The sequence below is a fragment of the Podarcis vaucheri genome (assembly GCF_965113315.1).
Source record: "Podarcis vaucheri genome assembly, chromosome: 4".
In the NCBI taxonomy this organism is placed as follows: Eukaryota; Metazoa; Chordata; class Lepidosauria; order Squamata; family Lacertidae; genus Podarcis; species Podarcis vaucheri.
Window position 1 is genome coordinate 51,277,659 of NC_138762.1, and position 18,557 is coordinate 51,296,215.

An 18,557-nucleotide genomic window follows, 5' to 3' on the forward strand; every position below is an offset into this window, starting at 1 on the left:
ATCAGGATGTTTATGGAAAAATGGGTTTCAGAAGAGTCTCATGATCCCCAGAGAAGCTACAAGAGATGGTAAGCTTTCCTTCCTTGAATTTCCTTATCTCAGGATTCAAGCCATAGTGACCAAACAAAGTGGGACAAAGTAGCTTGTGGGTTAAAAGCAGAAACCAAGGCAACATCAGACACTGGAGCAGGCACATAGTTGAATAAAACAGCAACCAACAAAAGGAACTTACTCAAAACAAGAGATCATGTGAATAGCAGTGATTGGTTAGCAGCATCTCTGCAGATGTTGTTTGATTACAACTCTCATCGTCCCTGATCATTGGCCGTGCTGACAGGGGTTGATGAGAGCTGGCGTCTAGCAACAGCTGGAGGGCCACAGGTTCCCCACCCCAAGTCAGGAGTCTAAAAGAGCTTCTACTGTCACTAATATATTGTGACCTGACAACCCTCAGGAAGCAACCTGTGACAAGAAGCAGTAGCTAATGTTGGTGGGCAGTGGTAGTTGCATCATTTTAGACTGTGGTTTCACTCATCCTATGGGGCCCTCTCTTTAAATGGCAATGTGTGTTACTTTACTATTGTGGCATCTGTCTGCCTCAAGTGTGTACTTCCAGAGCTGAAGTCAAACCACCAGAGTAACACAGTGCCTCCTGTGGCTGTAGAGACCAGTAACTCATATCTGCTGTTTCCTGTGTTGTTTTTGCTGAGTTGGCATCAGGGAAGTAATCACTCCAGGATGCAAGCCTGGGCAATGTGTTTGGAAGTTGTGGGCTGCTCAGATAACAAGACTTCCTCTTGACCTCACTGATGTGGTCCAAAGGAAAGCAGAGGAATGTATTTGGCACCAGCTTGGCTGCAGGAGTTGCCAGACGGAGATGTACAAGGTGCCATCTAACTACCTTAGGAGCTTCATTCCAGATTTGTGTAGGATTTACTCCTTAGCCATTTGTTCTCCTGAATGTCCCGTGAGAAGTGGGTATTACTTTACTATTTTCCAGTGTTTAGAGACTCTTTGCATTCTGAACCTCTGCCCCCAAAGTCCTTCCCTGACAGTACCACTGCTTCTGCAGCTGAATGCCTCATTTTGATTTGAATGAAACATTCAACTCTTTGGCTACAGGCTTCTAGTTATTGCTGTTTGTATTAAATTATAATAATAGTGGTCCTAATCTCTGTATATGTGAGATAAGACCAGAACAGGTCTGTAAGTACTAAAAACAGGTGTGCTGTTCTTATTTATGGAAATAACTGTTATTCACAATCTGTGATTCACGCTCTGAATGTATTGATTCCAAGGATATAGCATTTTAGATAACAGGGAACTTATACATATCATGTGAGTTTGGTGGCTTAGTTTCTGGTTTTATATTACAACTTCAAACTGTTTCAGAATGTTCAATATTCAAATCATGTTGCTAGTCATTGAAGCATTGGGGCTGGGTGATTGGATATTAAATGGCTTTGTGCCATTTATGGCAGTTCTGGGCTCTGATTCCAACAACTGCTAAGCGCTTGGATGGGTCTTCCCATAGATTTGCATTTGATTTCTGTAGCTATTTTTGCTCATAAATTCTGTGTACTTACAGGGTTATGATGTAATGCTTTTCCTTTTTAAAAAAGACTGGTACTTTTACAGGAGTATTTATTTTAAGATGTGTCGGTACACCCCAATTTTAACATATCTAGCTCTATCCTGACTATGTTACTGCTATTAAAAAATGGAATCTTCCTGAATATATCAAATATTTTATTTGATATGATTGAATTTAATTGTAGAGTTAGTTTTTTTACTCCTGCTTTTTGGCATATATGCACATTTTTTATTTTAATCACATATTATCGTGTTCCAGTGTTGCTTGAACCATGCCTTTACATTGATAATTGTATGTGACTATGAGAAAGAGGCATGGGTTTGATAAATAAATCTGAGCTAAATTCTGAATTCAATTAATGAACATGGTGGTTTTTAAGAATTTGTACGTAGAAAGGCATTAATATAATATATGCCTACCTATTACTAAACATGTGGGCCAGTATCAGTTGGCCTTTATTTAAAATCAGCATTGTCTAGAGTGACACAAATAAGAATTCTAAGAGTTAATTACTCTTTTGGGACCCATTGGTCATAGCACTGGAACATCTGTGCTACATACTACTATGCAAACATGCTGATTCATGCAGCTATAGTATGTCTATTACTAATGGAATTAGAAGCTGGAGAAGCTGGTGCTGCATAATAAAGTTTGAAGCTTAACATGTAAATCTTTGATATGAAAATCAGTGGCACGTGAAAGAAAGAAATGTAAGGGGAGTTTAAGGCAATGCAGTTGACCCCAAGCTTCAAAGAGAATAAGAATTGTGTTGTAAATGTCTGGATCTAAAAGATGAAGGTTTACTGAAAACAACAAGTTGGATTGGTACTATAGAAATTTCTAATGTACTGTAGGTGTAGTTCCCTTAGAAGTGACTTAAATCTTTTTATATCATTCTTGCTTGTATATCTTTTATTTATACGCTAATTGTAACAGCAGCAGCAACAAAATATGGGCAGCTTTCTTTGTCTATTACAGCAGTAACCTATAACCGCCTATAACCATGCCCTCCATAACCTCACTGAGTGCTTTTCTTCATCAGGAATATGCTCTTCTGTGATTATGCCTCTTGCTTTTCTGCATGGAGAGTTGTGCATGAGTGTTACTTTGTAGAACCTCATACTTTCATGTGACTTGTATAATGTAGCCTACTGTACAAAGCTAAGAGGCACATCCATTGCCTCTGACCATTCCCACAATTGGCATGTGTCTCCCCTCCCCCCATGGATACCAACAAGGGAATGTGGCCCTTGTGCAATGCTTCATGAAATACTTTTCCGTTCGTACCTATTAGAACATAGAAACTTCCCTCCTTTTAAACACAAGAGGAGTTGTCCATAAGACCACATGTGGAACTGTGGGTTCCTTGTAGTATATCAGAAAGGATATCACAGAGCTGGAAAAGGGGAAGAAAGGGGCAACCAAAATGATGAAGGAGTTGAAGCAAGTCCCAAATGAGGAAACATTTCATAATCTGGAGTGTTACAGTTTAGGTGATTAAGGCAGGGCATTGATAGATTGATAAATCTCCCCCTCTTTTAATACTAGAACCTGGGCAGTTTTACAGCCAGCTGCACCTGGAGAAGCTGGGGATGACCCTGGGACCTTCTGCTTGCACGACAGGTGCTATTTTACCAAGCTGTATGTCTTAATATCCTGAGGGCTAGATCTGTCAAAATCCAGTTCATTCCAACTCTGCATGAGTATGGGACTAATTCTATGCTGTCCTGGTTCTATGCATATTTGTAAGGGGAAAATCTCTTTAAAAATTCATGCAAAAACATGAGGCAGGTAAATGCCTTTACTATTTACATGGAGCCAGCCATGTTTTCCCCTGTACAATTCTCCTGAAGAGCAATGGGACATCATCACTCCCTGAGGGAACTGCTGTTGTGGCTCCAGATGGCTGGATTATCTGCTTTCAAACATTTAAAGGAAAGAAATAGCTTTTAGAGGCTTTGCTGCAATCCTCATACTACCTTGCAACTGGATCCACAGAACTGTGAATTCGCTGTGGGTTCACGGACTGATCCAGGTCAATTTATGCCTAGATTGTTAAATTGTGGGCGAACATATCAGATGACACAGCGATTCTTCAAACAGCTCTTGTTTATTCAGAGGCCAGAACAGAACTGAACTGAAGAGCTCAGTCAACCTGCTTATATACAGCTCCAGAACAACGTAACTGTAGCAACTTTCTAAAACTATCCAATCACTGAATGTCATTTTTGATCCTTCATTTGCATAACTATCTAAAGTATCCCCCTGCTGCCCCAGGGTGAGAACTTCAGTACATAACATAGATCAAATCATGTCAGCCTGTCTGAACTTGGTGGATTCCTTCTCCATGCCTAATTATGGTTCCCAACTTGGAAAAATTCATATTACCTCCAGTATTAGATGTAGAGTGCCAATCATCAGGGAACAAAAGCAAACAATGGCTATTTCTCTCATGTCCAACTTTGGGGCTTCCCACAGGAGTCTGGTTGGCAGCTCTAGCAAAGAGGACTAGCTAGACATTTGGTACGATCCAGTTCTTCTAATGTTCTTATGGAAGATGAGATATGTGCAATGGTGACGTAGAACATTCCAGCTGTATTATTTGCGAAGAAATGACATCTTTCATCATTACGAAAGAGACTGAAGTTGTTTTCCAGATGACTTGTTTAGAGAGTACTCCTGTATGTGACGATGCCAGCTATTTACTGAGTGTTCATTCTGATTTGTTTTAATTGAAGTATAATCCGATCTGCTCATACTGGACTGACATGTGGGTCAGAACTTACTTATTCACCAGTTTTCACACTTCCCAAAAATTTGAATGCAGTTCTCAGCTCAAAAAACATCCCGGAATATATATAGAAATGTGTATTTTCAGATGAAATATTTTTTAAAATATGTCTTTAAATGTGGATATTCATCATTGCTTTTAGTTCATAGAAGCAGACTTATGTATGAAAACACAAGAGTGCAAAATGGAATGTTGAAAAACTGAACTTCTCATCCCTTGTATCAAATAGTCGCTTTGAGTTCTTGCTTCTTTCAAAATATAACTGCAAAAATTCACTGAAAAATTACAGGATGAGCCAAACACTGAAATTTTGGCATCCACACTCTGTATTTTATATCTGATTCTGAAATTTTTTTTTATTGGGAAGGGGGCCTTTCCTAGCAGTCCATGAAATACACTGAAAAAGGCCTTTCTAATTAGTAAAATCTTTGTTTGTAATGTTGCTGCTCTGCAGTGCTGACCAGAATGCTAAGTAGCTTTAATCCATATATCCCTTTTATCTGTGCAGGGTAGCTGCCAAATGTATGCCAGCCATTAACTTTAGAAGGTTGTTGTTATGAAAATGCAACCACCTAAGAAAAGGAACTTTCCCCCTAAAACACTACTGTTCTATATTTTTAGATTCCCAGGAATGATCAAATGGGGGTTAAGAAATGACAACCCCATTTTGGGGTCTACCTAGCCTAATTTAAGGAGATTCTTTTATTAGTTCTTTAAATTATAGCTGTTGGATCATTGAGTGCTAAAGATAAACTATAAAATCGTGGTAATTTTCAGGTGCTCTTTACAGAAAGTGCAGTGCATGATTATTCCAAGCTTTTTGATTTAAACCTTTCCCTTTCCCTCCTGTATGAAGGATAAAGCCCTTAGCTAGAGTGATTACAATAATGTTATCTGAGAGCATGAATAGGAGGAAAGTACTGTGTAATGGACATATTAAAATTATAATGGGCCTGGTAAAGTATCATCTCACACTCGGAAGCACATGAGCAGACTAACAATAAACTGTTGAGCAAAATATACGCACTTCCACAGCTGCCCCAGGGGGAAAGTGGTGGTGACTTTTCAGAACCCCCTCCCCCCAATAGCATTACCATTATGTCAGTGTTTTGCTTTGTGTGTGGATACAGGACCTACCTACATGTTAGGTTATTTGTATGGTTTGTTGCACTAACATTTGTGAATTTTAATCCTAGGCGATCCCCACTATTGCATTTAGGCGGGGGAGATCTAACATTTTCTTCTTGAGCTACAGTGCTAATGGAAACCACCACCAGACTATATTTAGTTTTAGAAAAAGTGTCCCTTTGGCAACATACAGACCTCCTCCACCCCATTGCTAGCAGTTGCATGGTGTGATTTCTATGGTAGTGTTCCCATGGGCAATTTTATCCCTCCTGCAGCAGAAAGCAGAAAATTATGGCATGCTTGCTGTGGGCAGCTACATGCTTTTAAAATAGTGAAATAGAAGGCATGGGGTGGGGACTTACCACCTTGTTATTAAGTAAATTAAGCCAAAATATTTGCTCCTCTCTCAAAACATTTGCAAGGTTTTTTGCTCCCCTGCTGCAGTTTTTGTGACTACTCTCCCCCCAGCTATTTTATTGCCTATATTCTGCACACACACACACACACACACACACACAAACCCAAATAAAAAGCTGGGCCAAAAATTCTGGTTCAGCTCCATTTCAAAATAGTGTAAAAGGGTTGTGAATCTTACACCTTGCACAGGATCAGGAATCTTTTGGCTCAGTCATTAAAGAAGCACATTTTCAGGCACATCAAAATCTCACCAATTGCCACCAATTCCTTCCGGTCAAGTGCTGATGATTGGGCATGTTAAGTTTATATAGTTATCATTGCAACATAGTTGAGCATAAGCTAGTTTTTGTAATTTTGTGCTTTTAGAAACTGTGCTCATCACTTGCCACTAAACTAGAAGTATGAGAAGGATCCTTAAAGCAATGAAAACATGAAGCACATTATACTGGAATTTTTGTTGTAGTATAAAGAGAATTGTAGATTCCTTGCAGCAGCATAGACTTTGGAAGTCTTCGAGATCACAGCACTTATCTTCAGCATCATTATATTTGTTTCCATTCTCTATCAAATTCGTGCAGGCCTTAAGTGCATCTTCAGTGGGTTTTATGTTGATACTGTATATATCACACAGGAAGCCAGATTGTTGTAGCTTTCGGAATTATATTGTTGTTTGGCAATGCCTAAGACAGCACAGTAGAAACCTATTTTGAACTTTTGGTTTGGTTCTTGTGGTGCCTATTTTGGGGGCTCATACTCAAACTGCTATTTCTGTCTCAAACGTTGATAGTATTTCTAGATCCTTTGCAATCTCAGTAGCATCTATCAAAACTTATTGAAAATGCTCATCGTACCGGCGTCTCACAAGGTAATTCTTCGGCATTTGCAACTGGCTTGTAGCTGAATTTAAATCAGTGTTCTTATTTTGCAATAGCTTGCTTGTAAGATTGACTTCAAAAAGGATGTTGCACTATGTAACAAGGGATACCGCAACTTGAACTTACAAATTGCATTGGCAAGGGCCATAGCTTAAATTTAGAAAATATTTCCAGAGAAACTTTTAGGTGTGTGCCATCAAAAATCTCTATTAAAGCATTATTTATACTACCAATATGATATCTTAGTGGTTTTAAAGCATCCGTCTGACTCTTCCAGCTTGTCTTGCTCAATGGCTTAACAGTTCTCCCTAAATTTGATACATGGCTAGTTATAATTTTCCAATGTTGAGTCGATGCAGAGGAATAATTATATATCAGCAGAACGAAATTGAAGAAACTAGTCGCTCCCAGACAACACTTAGCACCATTGGCTACTAAGTTTAATGAGTGTGCATTGAAGAGGACAAAAAACAGTTTATGTCCAGGAGTCTCTTTTGTCTGCCATTTTCTTTGCTTTTCATGTTACTCCCATGATCATAACCTTTCATGATTATAACCTTGACCACATAGATTCACAACTGATAATCAAATTTTCTCAAGCTATCCAGGAAGAGTTTCTGTTATATAAAGGCACCTGCAAATTTATTGGAACAAATCCCAAGATTTTTTTAATGATAGCCTCAGGCTCAGACACCTCACTATCTGATAGTCTGATTACATCAACATAATGCACATTCATTATCATTTGTTCAATATGACTAACATCAGGTATGCTGTCCAGAATAATTAAGTAGTATTCGGCTGAATTGGCATGTGCTAAAACTCTGTTTTATAGCACCTGTTAGAAGCTGTATAAGCTCATTTTGGATATCTTATCCTAGGTAGTGAACCATTGTTTCTTGATCTTTGTGCAAATTTTCATTCATTAGATCTAAAAGGACTTGTTTCCCTGCATGAGCTGGCAGAACTGGTCTGGGAGGCAATATTGAGGACTTTGGAGGGACTTTAATATCAGTGCCAAGGTGACTGGTTCTGGAGTGGCTCAGGACTTCATAGCTACCATGATGACCATGGGGCTGCCCTTAAAAGGCACCAGTCCAATGCATATGGGAGGCCACACTCTGGACCTTGATATGTTCTGCTCGGATCAAGGTTTTCATCACCTTTTCCCTTCCAAAGAGGTGAGGACCAATGAAGATGATCCACCCTTGGAGGCTGATGGATCCAGTGGGTCTTCAAATGGCTCTGAGGGATTTTCCAGCTGTTATGACTGCTCCTGTCCATGCCTTGGCCATACTCTGGAACATCTGGATGCTTTCCTGCTTTGTGGAGCCCACTTGGCTTCCTGGTACACTCCAGAGCTTAGGGCAGCATGAAGTAACATTAATACTTGCTACATAGTGCTTGATATGGAAGAGTAAGTCACCACTTGATGTTCAATCAACTGACACATGAACAGTCCTTAGATAATGTTAAGATTCCTCATGAAATTCCTACTCTACATTTTATTCTGTATTTTCTCACACCCTTCAGTTTCATTCCAACTCCACAATTCTATGATTCCTTGTTGCAGGAGGACCTGGTGATAAAAAGCCAAACTGGGTGATGATGATCAAATTTAGTAAATAAATATGTGTCCGTGGGAGGAGTTATAGGTCTGTTTGTTTTTTGTTATGTATTTTGTGTTTTCATTTTTTATTTTGTTGTGAACTGCCCTGTGTTCTTCAGATGAAGGCTGGTACACAAACTTAACAAACAAACAAACAAAACAAATACATGAATGATTGCCCATAGTACTATTAGTAAATGTGAATCACTCTGAACTCTGTGGCTGTATGGGAAATGACACACTAGTAATGTCTTGGTAAAGGAGGATAAAATTGGAGACATTCCTATAATTCTAGTTAAATAGTACATGAAATATCTTTGAAAACAGTGAAATGTGAAGTCTGAGTCAGTAGAGCATGAGAATCCCAATCTCAAGATTGTGAGTTTGAGCCCCAGATTGGACGAAATATTCACACATTGCTAGGGATAGAACTAGATGCCTGTCATGATCCCTTCCAACTCTACAATTCTATGATTCTATACAAATGACAAAACAGTTGTTGTTGTTTTTAAAAAATGCAACATTTGTGAGATCAAGCATGCACTCCTTTTCAAAACTAGAGGTATTAGGAATTTTCTAGTCACATTGCTAAAGCCGATCTGTGTGTGTGTGTCCTTGTAAAATCTCTGCATTTAAATATATTCTTGCACAAGGCTATCTGTATGTGTGCTACAGCTGGCTTGATCTTAGTCTTAAAGCAAACTACCAGGAATTATTTGCATAAGGTGTACTGTGCCTTTAACATACTGGGCTTAATAGCCTAGTTTGCTGTTTCCAATGTGCTTTCTTTTCTTTTGTGGGTGACAGACTATTAAAAAAACAGAGACTACAATTCTTTATTCAGTGGCATTTCCTCTGGATGTGGGAAATGGGGGTGCGGAGGGGGGTTAAATATACCATTTTAGTTGATATCCATGGAAAATATGGCTTTTGCAGACTTGGCAATAAAACCTAAGGTTTTCAGAAACCCCAACATCTTTTGATGAAAACAACTTTGCAGGATTTACAAACTGTTAAGCGCAAAAAGATGAAGCTAGTAATTCAGCTTTTAGGTCACTGTATTTTTTAAGACATATATATCAAACTGATTTAGAAATAAACAAGTGTGATACCTAAATTTGTCTCGGCTGTTTTCTCCCTCTCAAGGTAGACTGTTTTAACATTTTACACTTAGAGTTTTAATGATTGATTTTCATATTTGCACAACCACTGCTGTGTGAACATTTTCCAAACTGCACTGCAGATTTTTAAAATAATATTTTTAGCTGAGCAATAAGGCCACCATCCATTGCACACTCATGTGGGAGTAAATGCTATTGAACTCCTTTGGACATACTTCTGAAAAAACATACATAATCTCAAGCTGTTTCTGAATATCCTGGACATTTTCTTTCTTTTCGAAAGAATATAGCACAGTCTTTTAATCACTATCTGGATAGCTTAACCCTATGAAGAGTTGGTCATGTCCTTTACATCTGATTACATGCTGTTCAAATATTGTATTTATTTTTTTTAGTTTACTGCTGTTCATCCGAAAATCACAGGGTGGTTAACAATAAAAAACACACACAATGAGAACACAAATTACATAATAAAACAAAAACAAACCAATAACCTATCTCCCACAAACACATTTGAAAGGCCAAACACATATCAATATGTCCTTTGGGTTTGTTTGTGATGTCTGAAACATTAGGCTGGTCCTATTAAAGTCAATGGCAAAGCTGTCTTTACCTATTAACTAAGAAGTACCCTGCTTCATCCAACTAAAAGTCCATCTGGTACAGTATCCAAAATAGGGCACTGCACATGGAAGTATTAATTTATAAAAGCTTATTGTCATGTTTGTTTACTTGACTTCCTGCAGCATCTCATACGCCACTTAGGGGAGGGAACTGCAAAGGTGACATGTACATGTCACATGTGTATGTGGAAATGCATGAAACTTTCAGCTAATACCACTTCCGTCTTGAATGCCAATTTGAGGAAGAACACTATATCATTGCTCACAAGGTGTGTGAAGTTTGACTGAATTGGGTTTAATGCATTTGCTTCTGCTGCCATGCAGAATAGGAAGACTTTTTCAAGAGACAAGTGCTGGATGGCAGGATGGATGCACCAGAATAATCATGCCAGGGAATGGACCTCTCAGTAGTTTTCAGTAACACTGACCATGGTATCATCCTGGCCCATCTTCCTGGGCTGAGCTTAGGCACAGCATAATGGTGATTCCAATTCTTTTGGAGCAATATTCCCAAAAGGAAGTGTGCACAGATTTCTGCTCCATCACATGGCTTTTGATATAGAGGGTGCCCCAGAACTCCATCTTTTCCCCAAACGTTTGCCTGAAAATCCAGCGATACAGGCTACAATGTCACCAGTATACGGCTTTAACTTTCATCTTCATCTACTAACCCCAGGGAGGCTGCCATGCTCATAAATAGGGGTCAGGAGCTGTTTTTTTTAAAAAAATTGGATTTTCGCTGAACTAGCTGAGACTTAAACCAAATAAGATTAAGGTTCTTGGTAGGAAAACCAACTGCTCTAAATGGAGCTTTGCTGCTGACTATTGATTTGGGAGGACAAGTTTGCAGCTTTGAGGTTTTCCTGGACTTGGAAGTGCTAGGTACATCATAGGGTAGTACACCAGCAGAGACCATACCTAGAGAAGGGCGACCTAGTCTCTACTACTCATCCACTGCTCATCTACTGACTAGAATATTCCCTTGTGTCTTCATTTGAAGGAAATACAGAAGCTGGTACAAAATGAAATCACCTGGATTATATTGGTGACCACCAAGAGACACCACAGCAGTGAAGGCTGCTGTACCTAATTGGTACGAGGGAACAGGGATTTGTCTTCCACAGAGCATTGGTAGCTTCACTGACATCATAGATTAGATAGTGTGAGATGGATTATGCTGCCTATAGTTCTCTCCTTGAATTGACTGCGTGCGATGAGCAATGGTCAGATACTGGTTGATTCCAGGATAAGAACCAGGGTAGAATTGCTTAACGGGGATGACAACAGGATGTATTCATTCTAAGTATCATCTTACTAAAGAGTGGTAGCCATGATGTGATGGGTATTTATTTGTTTCCATTTGGGGACAATAGTTTTTTCAAAGCTTTATGAAAATTACCACCCTCATCCTTGGCTGCAGCAGATTTTCAAGATTTTCTTTAAGAGCACATGACATTTTGAAGAGAATCTTGGGAATTCACTGAAATTATCATATCTAATTCTGTCTTTCACTCCTCACTTCCCTCAAGAGTGTCATCTGTTTTTTTTTATTTTGTTCATCTCCATCAGGATTTTCATAAAAGGACAAAAGGATTTTCCTTCTCAGCTGTTTTAACTCATTATCATTTGTCAAATATTGGACATTCCAATAATCCATCTTTAATACTCTGCTTCTAATAATACTATCCATCTGTTTGGTTGATGAAGATTTGCAAACAGGATTAGCTAAAATTGAAAACTGTTCCACAGAATTAATCCACTATATATTAATATGCCAGGGCTGTTATTTCTTAATCATAAACTCTAAAGTCTTTGGAGCTCTCATTCTGTTTTAAGATGGTATCATTTTTCTGTATCATTACATTTAAAGATTTTCTATTTGAGAGGCTTCAGAAGAGCACCTAGGTAATAACAATACATTTGGTCCTCATAAATGATTTTATACATATTGCATTCAATTGGGATGGTGAAAGCAGTCTAAAAGAAAAAAAAGGAATGTTGTTAAATGAGTTTTGGCATTGATTTATATAATTTATAAAAAAGAGTTTCAGTTTAGGTTGGGACTGTGCTTCCAATGAAAGTAAATAATAATTTTAAAAAAGCAGAGCTAATGATGAATATTGTAAAAGCCAGTTGATGTATGCGGGCAGGAAATATTTAGTATTTAGCCCGATGCAAGATGAGCGCCACACTCCATAGTCACCTTTGACTGGACTTCACCATCCAGGGGTCCTTTACCTTTACCTTTTTACATTTAGTTAAACTTATAATTATGAGGTGGTCCAATGGCCTTTTATGTCGTCTTCTTCTTCTTCTTCTTCTTCTTCTTCTTCTTCTTCTTCTTCTAACTTGTTTAAAAGTTAATGCCACATGGAGTGGCTAGGAAACATCCCTGTAAATGTCTCTGAAAATTATTTTATTATTTATTTGTATTTATTGAATTTGTATACTGCCCACTATCTGTAGATCTCAAGGTGGCTCACAGAAACACAAAATACATAATAAAAAAGAACAAAAAAGGCAATAGAGTCCCCTCGCCACATCCCCTCTCTTTCAAACACATTAAAAAGGGGTATAAGATGTTAATCACCCTAAGGCCTGGTTGAAGAGGAATGTTTTTGCCTGGCACCTAATGATTTATAATGAAGGTACCAGCTGGATCTCCCCAGGGAGAGCATTACACAAATGGGGAGCCACTGCAGAATAGGCCCATTTTCATGTTGCCACACTCCGGACCTCACACAGTGGAGGCATATGATATTACCGTGACAAACAAGAGTTGTGAATGTCCCCTAATGGAAATTTTGTCCCTGGAAATTCTGCTATGTGTTCATGCAGTAATATTTACAGGCAGTGATTATTATTTTAGGGGTACTCAAGGGTACGCAGTACTGGCAAGATTTGTTGTTGTTGCTGTTAAAAAGTGTGACACTTATTGTAACAACTTCATGGTAAGTACAGGCACCTTTTTTTCTAGAAAAAAAGCACTGTCTCACAGGGAAATTCTAGCCCCATTTTGGAAGTATCTATATATTGGCAGCCTTGAAGTGCATTCCCAGTTGTTCCTTGGCAGGTAAGCTTGCATTCAATGCCTTTTACATTTGGCACCAAATGCATCCCCCTTGGAATCTGCTGCATTTTCAAGCTCCTGATCAGGAGATCTTGAAGCTTTGTTGATTAGCAGTGACTTCAAGCCTGCTGCTTTGTGGAGTTAAAAAAAGAGTCATGATGAAATCAGGTGACTGACTGCTGCATTGGGGGGCAGAGCTCAGGATCCCATCCCCCACCCCTGAACTAAGTGGTCTAAAGTGGGACCAATGCACTACTGTGCATGTTCTTGGAAGTCTGCCTGAGAATAAATGGTGATAAGGGATGTGAGTGTATTTGAAGCAACAGCTACGAGTGGAAGAGTCTCAGCTGCTTCTAAAATAACATTACAAATGAGATTTCTTCTTAATGTAGCAGCAATTCAATACTTCCTCTTGTCCTTAACTCTTATAATTTCTCTTTTAGACATGTATTTTCTGGAGTTCCTAACATTCCAGGATCTTCCACATATTGATTACAGAACAGTTGAGCAGTGTGCTTCTCTACAAAGTTGGTTACTCTGTCCAAGCTGAGAGTAAAAGGATGTGATTTTGAATAAAGGTTTAACACCACTACCCCTGCTCAGGTCTGCAATGCATGTTTATTTTTTTTATCCTCTTCTAGGCCCTTTTACCTCAGCAATGCTGCTTCTACTCTGGAGTGGGTATGTTGCTTAAATTCCTCAGTGCCCTATGACTTGCTCCTATATCTTGAACCTTATGAATTCTTTTCCTGAAAAGTTGCACCTTTCACTGGGAACAATATGATATCCTGCAGCACCCTATAGCACAACTGCCAGGAAGTTGAAGTATCAGCCCTCAATGCTTCCCTCTGAAACCAGCCTTGAAGGTTTGAATAAAACCACTCCCAACCCATCAAGCCAGCTTAGTAAAACATATACATGCAGAAGATAAGAAAAAGAGGTGCCAGAACTCACCAGGAATACCTTCCTCAATGGCAATGGCACCCACCTGAGAGGTTCTGGAACTGAGTTCCTGTAAGCTCCCTCTGAAAGAAGCCCTGCTATGGATGATGGTATAAAAAGCTGCTGAGAAATTAAGCCCAGGAGGGTAATATTTCACCCTTCTCTCCTGGACAACTAAAGCCACTTTGATCCATTCAACCTGGACCTAGACTGAAACGAGTCCAGATTGATATATAATAAGTCACTTACCTATGTATATTAATAATAACATATATACGTATTATTTTCATGGCAATAACCATTCAGAAACTGGTTGCTTTATTTTACGAATTACTTATTGGCAGACAAGCAGGCTGGGTTTGGAGCCAGCTATAGATCAATATTTTATACTGAATCATTTGATTCATAAATATCTTCACATTAAAAACAACAATAACCAGAGACTTTTGTTGGTTTTATTGATCCCCTTTCCACTTTTGATTCAATAAGTAGAAATATTTATGAGCCATATTAGAAGATCTTAATAGAGATAGCAGGCTTTTAGTACCAATTAGAGCTCTATTGTTGCATGACATGTGTGATTCCTTCATAGACACTCACACTTAATATATGAATGTCAAGGGTGCTGGGAATCTGAGCTAAGATATCCACATAGCGAAAGTTGTCCACAGTTACAATCACCACACACTGGCAGCTTAGGTCCAAACAGTTTTACTGCTGCAGAAGATTATGCTTCAGTAATACAGTTACATACATTGATATATACATACAGCTTGTAGGCTTTTAGATACAGATACAGATATATACAAGCACAAAGGATATCTGTTGCTCCAGCAATTCAAGACGTAACACATATTCCAATTCACAGACAGACTTATTGACTGTCATTCAGCACAAGCGCCCGGACCGCTGAGCTGATGTGCCTTAATGACTTAGATAGACAGCACTGGGCCATTGCCATAGCAACTGGCTTGGCTGACCTTGCACCTGTAAAGAAATTTACCCCTTCTTCCATGTCTAGTTCCTCCAACAAAACATGGGGCCAGCTTAGACAGATGACATTGGTGCCAGGGCTATTATATTTTCACATTACAAAGAAAGGAATGTTGTTTGTAATTTGAATATATAGTTTATTTACCACTCCTATTTTCCTTTCCCCCATTCTTATACTGATTTTCACTTCATTCTTAGCCTTCAGAATGAAACACCTGAAATATTTAAATAAATAAGTCTGTAAAGTCATAAGAGTTTTGGTGCTGAGTCAGCCCACTGGTACTTAGATGTGCATGACAATTCTTAGGTTCTTATTTACTTTGATGCAAGTAATATGCCTTTTATAAATCAACTGGCATAACTACATTATAGTTTACATTTCTGCTTCAGCAGGCAAAAGTTTATTTTACATTAAACTTAAAAGTTTTATTTCAAGTTTATTTTTTTGGAAATTAGACTGTAGTTTGTACTTATAAATTATATGCCCCTATAATTTTGCCAACCTGTATGTGAAATGGAATTACTTGATTTCCTTTTCTAACAATTTATTGCTGAAATGATTGAAAGAAAAGTGTATGAATGGCAGAACATGTGCACAATTTCTCTACAAATGTACTAAACTCTCTTTGGTTGAGTGGTTTATAATAAGAATAAATTTGATGTTTAGACATATACCATATCATAACATTGAAAATGCCTTTTGAAATTGAAATGTGTGCTAAATTACAGTGGAATAGTGGACGCCAGTGAAGACGCCAGGAAGAGTGAACTCTAATGATATTTGTATAATACACTTTGCTGAATTCCTATTATTTTCTGGACACTGTAGGTCCTAGGTAATGAATAACCCCTACTTTTATTGAGCCACTTTCAAAAGCTTTCATCACATCTTTTTAAATTTTTATTTTAGCAGTCCAGCTTACCATTGTGAATAGAGTGCTTAGTATTGTTTTCTATGTTAGCGTATGTCAATTTGTGACCTCATTCTCATTTCTGAAAAGGAAGGAAACAGCAAAAAATGTTTGTGATCATATTTGTGTGATATGAATTAGCTATCAGAATAGCAATGGAGCATAAATGATAAAAAAAACTAGGAGTCTGACTTCTTTTTTAAAGCAATGTATGCCTACGGTGGGATTCACTCAGCATTTGAACCCATCTGCATGTTCAAAACTTTTCCATATACTGCAGGGCATTCCTCTTACCCATAAGCTTTATTCTAGATGTTGAATCACAAGACTGAATTGCATGAGGCGAAGAGTGTGGCTAGTCATGGCAATGGAATAGAGGAGGCAGGACCAGTGAATGGCCTCACTCTTTCTAACCCACATGCTTCCAAGTTGGGCTATCATCGCAGGGAAAATAGTTTCCTGAGAATGGATGCATATTGTACTGGCAGCAATTCTTTCATATCAAAAGCCATTCTTAGTAATTATTTTTAAAGTATTTAATACTTTAAGTGAATTGGTTCATAAAAAGGGACTGTGAGAGCTAACCTGAAGCACTGGAAGAAACTAGTAATCAATTTCAGTTGATAAGATCTTTTTGAACAATGCACATGTTCCAGAATGAAATTGCTTGTCATTATCCACACTCCCCCTCCACTTACATATCTGCTGGAGCAACAGAAGGAAAACAAAAGATAAAGATAAATCAGTATAACCAGCCTACCAAGATATCTTGATGAAGCTTTTCCTTTCTTGAGGCATGGATTTTTCATCCTATAAATGGCTGACAAAGACAAGAAGTGTTCATATTATCTGAGAGTTCCTAGGCTGAATTAATCTCTGAAGTAATGTAACATAGTGGCAGATGCATTACAGAGTGCTTTCATTTGATATACAAATAATAGTACTCAGATGTACCAATCACTATGGACGTTGTTAATAGTACATATTCCCTTTGTGTGGGGAAATCTGTATCGTAGACAGGAGTGTCATTACAGAGGATGCTTTTCCTTCACTCCACCATTTTAAATCAAGAAACAGCCTCACAAAACTGCAGCTTCACTACACCTTGTAAAGACAATTCAATCTAATAGGAAGAAGAGCAAATCATTTCTTCCACTATTGGGACAATGTCATACAAACATACAATTTTCCTACCTCCCAGCTCACCTCTTGAATGCATTCATTCAAGTGAAACTGAAATATAAAAATTTCTCTTCCAAGAAAAAGCTTTTTTAAAATAATAGTGTGAATCCACTGACATGGTTTTGTCATATTTTCCCTGTGTTCAGCCTCTGGCCAGGTAGGTTTTTTCCTGTATACATGTATGCAGTGGAAGGGAAAGGGATTGAGAGAGAAGACAAAACTTGTATGACATCTCATCCCTTGTATCTATGGTTTAGCCTCACGTCTCAGTAATAGAGTAAAATAACACAGATAGTTCATGGTCTGCATATTTTAATAGCATTGCTCATAGGTTGGATCATCTGTAATTGCCTACTCATGAGTAACACAAGGAAATGACTTCTGTTAGCCTAGTTTCATTTTCAGTTATGATGGTGTAGAGATTAGTGACCATTCTCTAAAAAAATGAGGTACAGGTATAACTTCTTGGAATATAGATTTATACAGCGGATGAATAAAAAACCCATTTCTGAGTCCTAATTCATAGTGCACATTATTTTTCTCACACATCTTTAGAATAGTAAATTAGTGATAATGTGAAAAGACCTATCTTAAACACAAGTAACATTTTAAGGGAGCTTGGAAGTAAGGATTTTGTTTGGGATTTCAAACAAAAATTGAATTATCCCTGAATTGCCTGCAGTCATCTCTAGATAAAACAATCTTAAATAATTTTATTTCTCAAAATATACTTCTTAACAAGTCAGATTGCTACCCAATTCCATTTCTCCTCAATTTATAACCCACTCAGAAACATTTTGGGGCATTTGGAAAATTATCCAGGACCTATTCTAACAACACCCCTGGGATGATTTATACAAAAAGCTGACCAGCTTCTTCACTGGCAGATGTCTTCACAGAAATATACAAGTGATTTGATTGATTGATTGATTGATTGATTGATTGGAGTGGGGCCACAAACATGATTTGAAGTTCCAAGGGTGTCTTTGTTGGGAAAATGTAAGACATGGCTGTGTAAAATTAACAGTTCCTGAAATCCATTTGATTGATGCAATAAAAGTAAGCTTATAATGAAAAAGTCTTAATCAATTTATGGCCTTATTGAGGCCAGCTTAACTGAAGGAATAAGTGAATTTATATTCCATGGCACCATGAACTACTGAAAGCTCTGTAGTGGAAAAAACTAATATATGTTCAATGTTTCCAGAGGAGAAGCTGTATCACACAATATCACACAAACTGAAGTAAAACTCTTACTTAAGATCACTGGGGAAATGGCAAGTTAAGATAAGAGGCAGTGT

The 18,557-nt window shown here is 38.1% G+C and overlaps 1 protein-coding gene and 1 long non-coding RNA gene across 4 annotated transcripts in view; one reads left to right on the top strand and one right to left on the bottom strand.

Moving 5' to 3' along the window:
- The window catches only part of NCAM2 (neural cell adhesion molecule 2), a 204,613-nt gene that overhangs the window by 11,289 nt on the left and 174,767 nt on the right, over positions 1-18,557 (top strand). The window lies entirely within an intron of this gene.
- On the bottom strand, positions 8,078-16,880 carry LOC309531408. The gene is made up of 3 exons (XR_014219303.1): positions 16,835-16,880; positions 14,217-14,265; positions 8,078-8,166 (listed from the first exon to the last, which is right to left on the bottom strand). It is a non-coding gene; the product is annotated as an uncharacterized lncRNA (long non-coding RNA).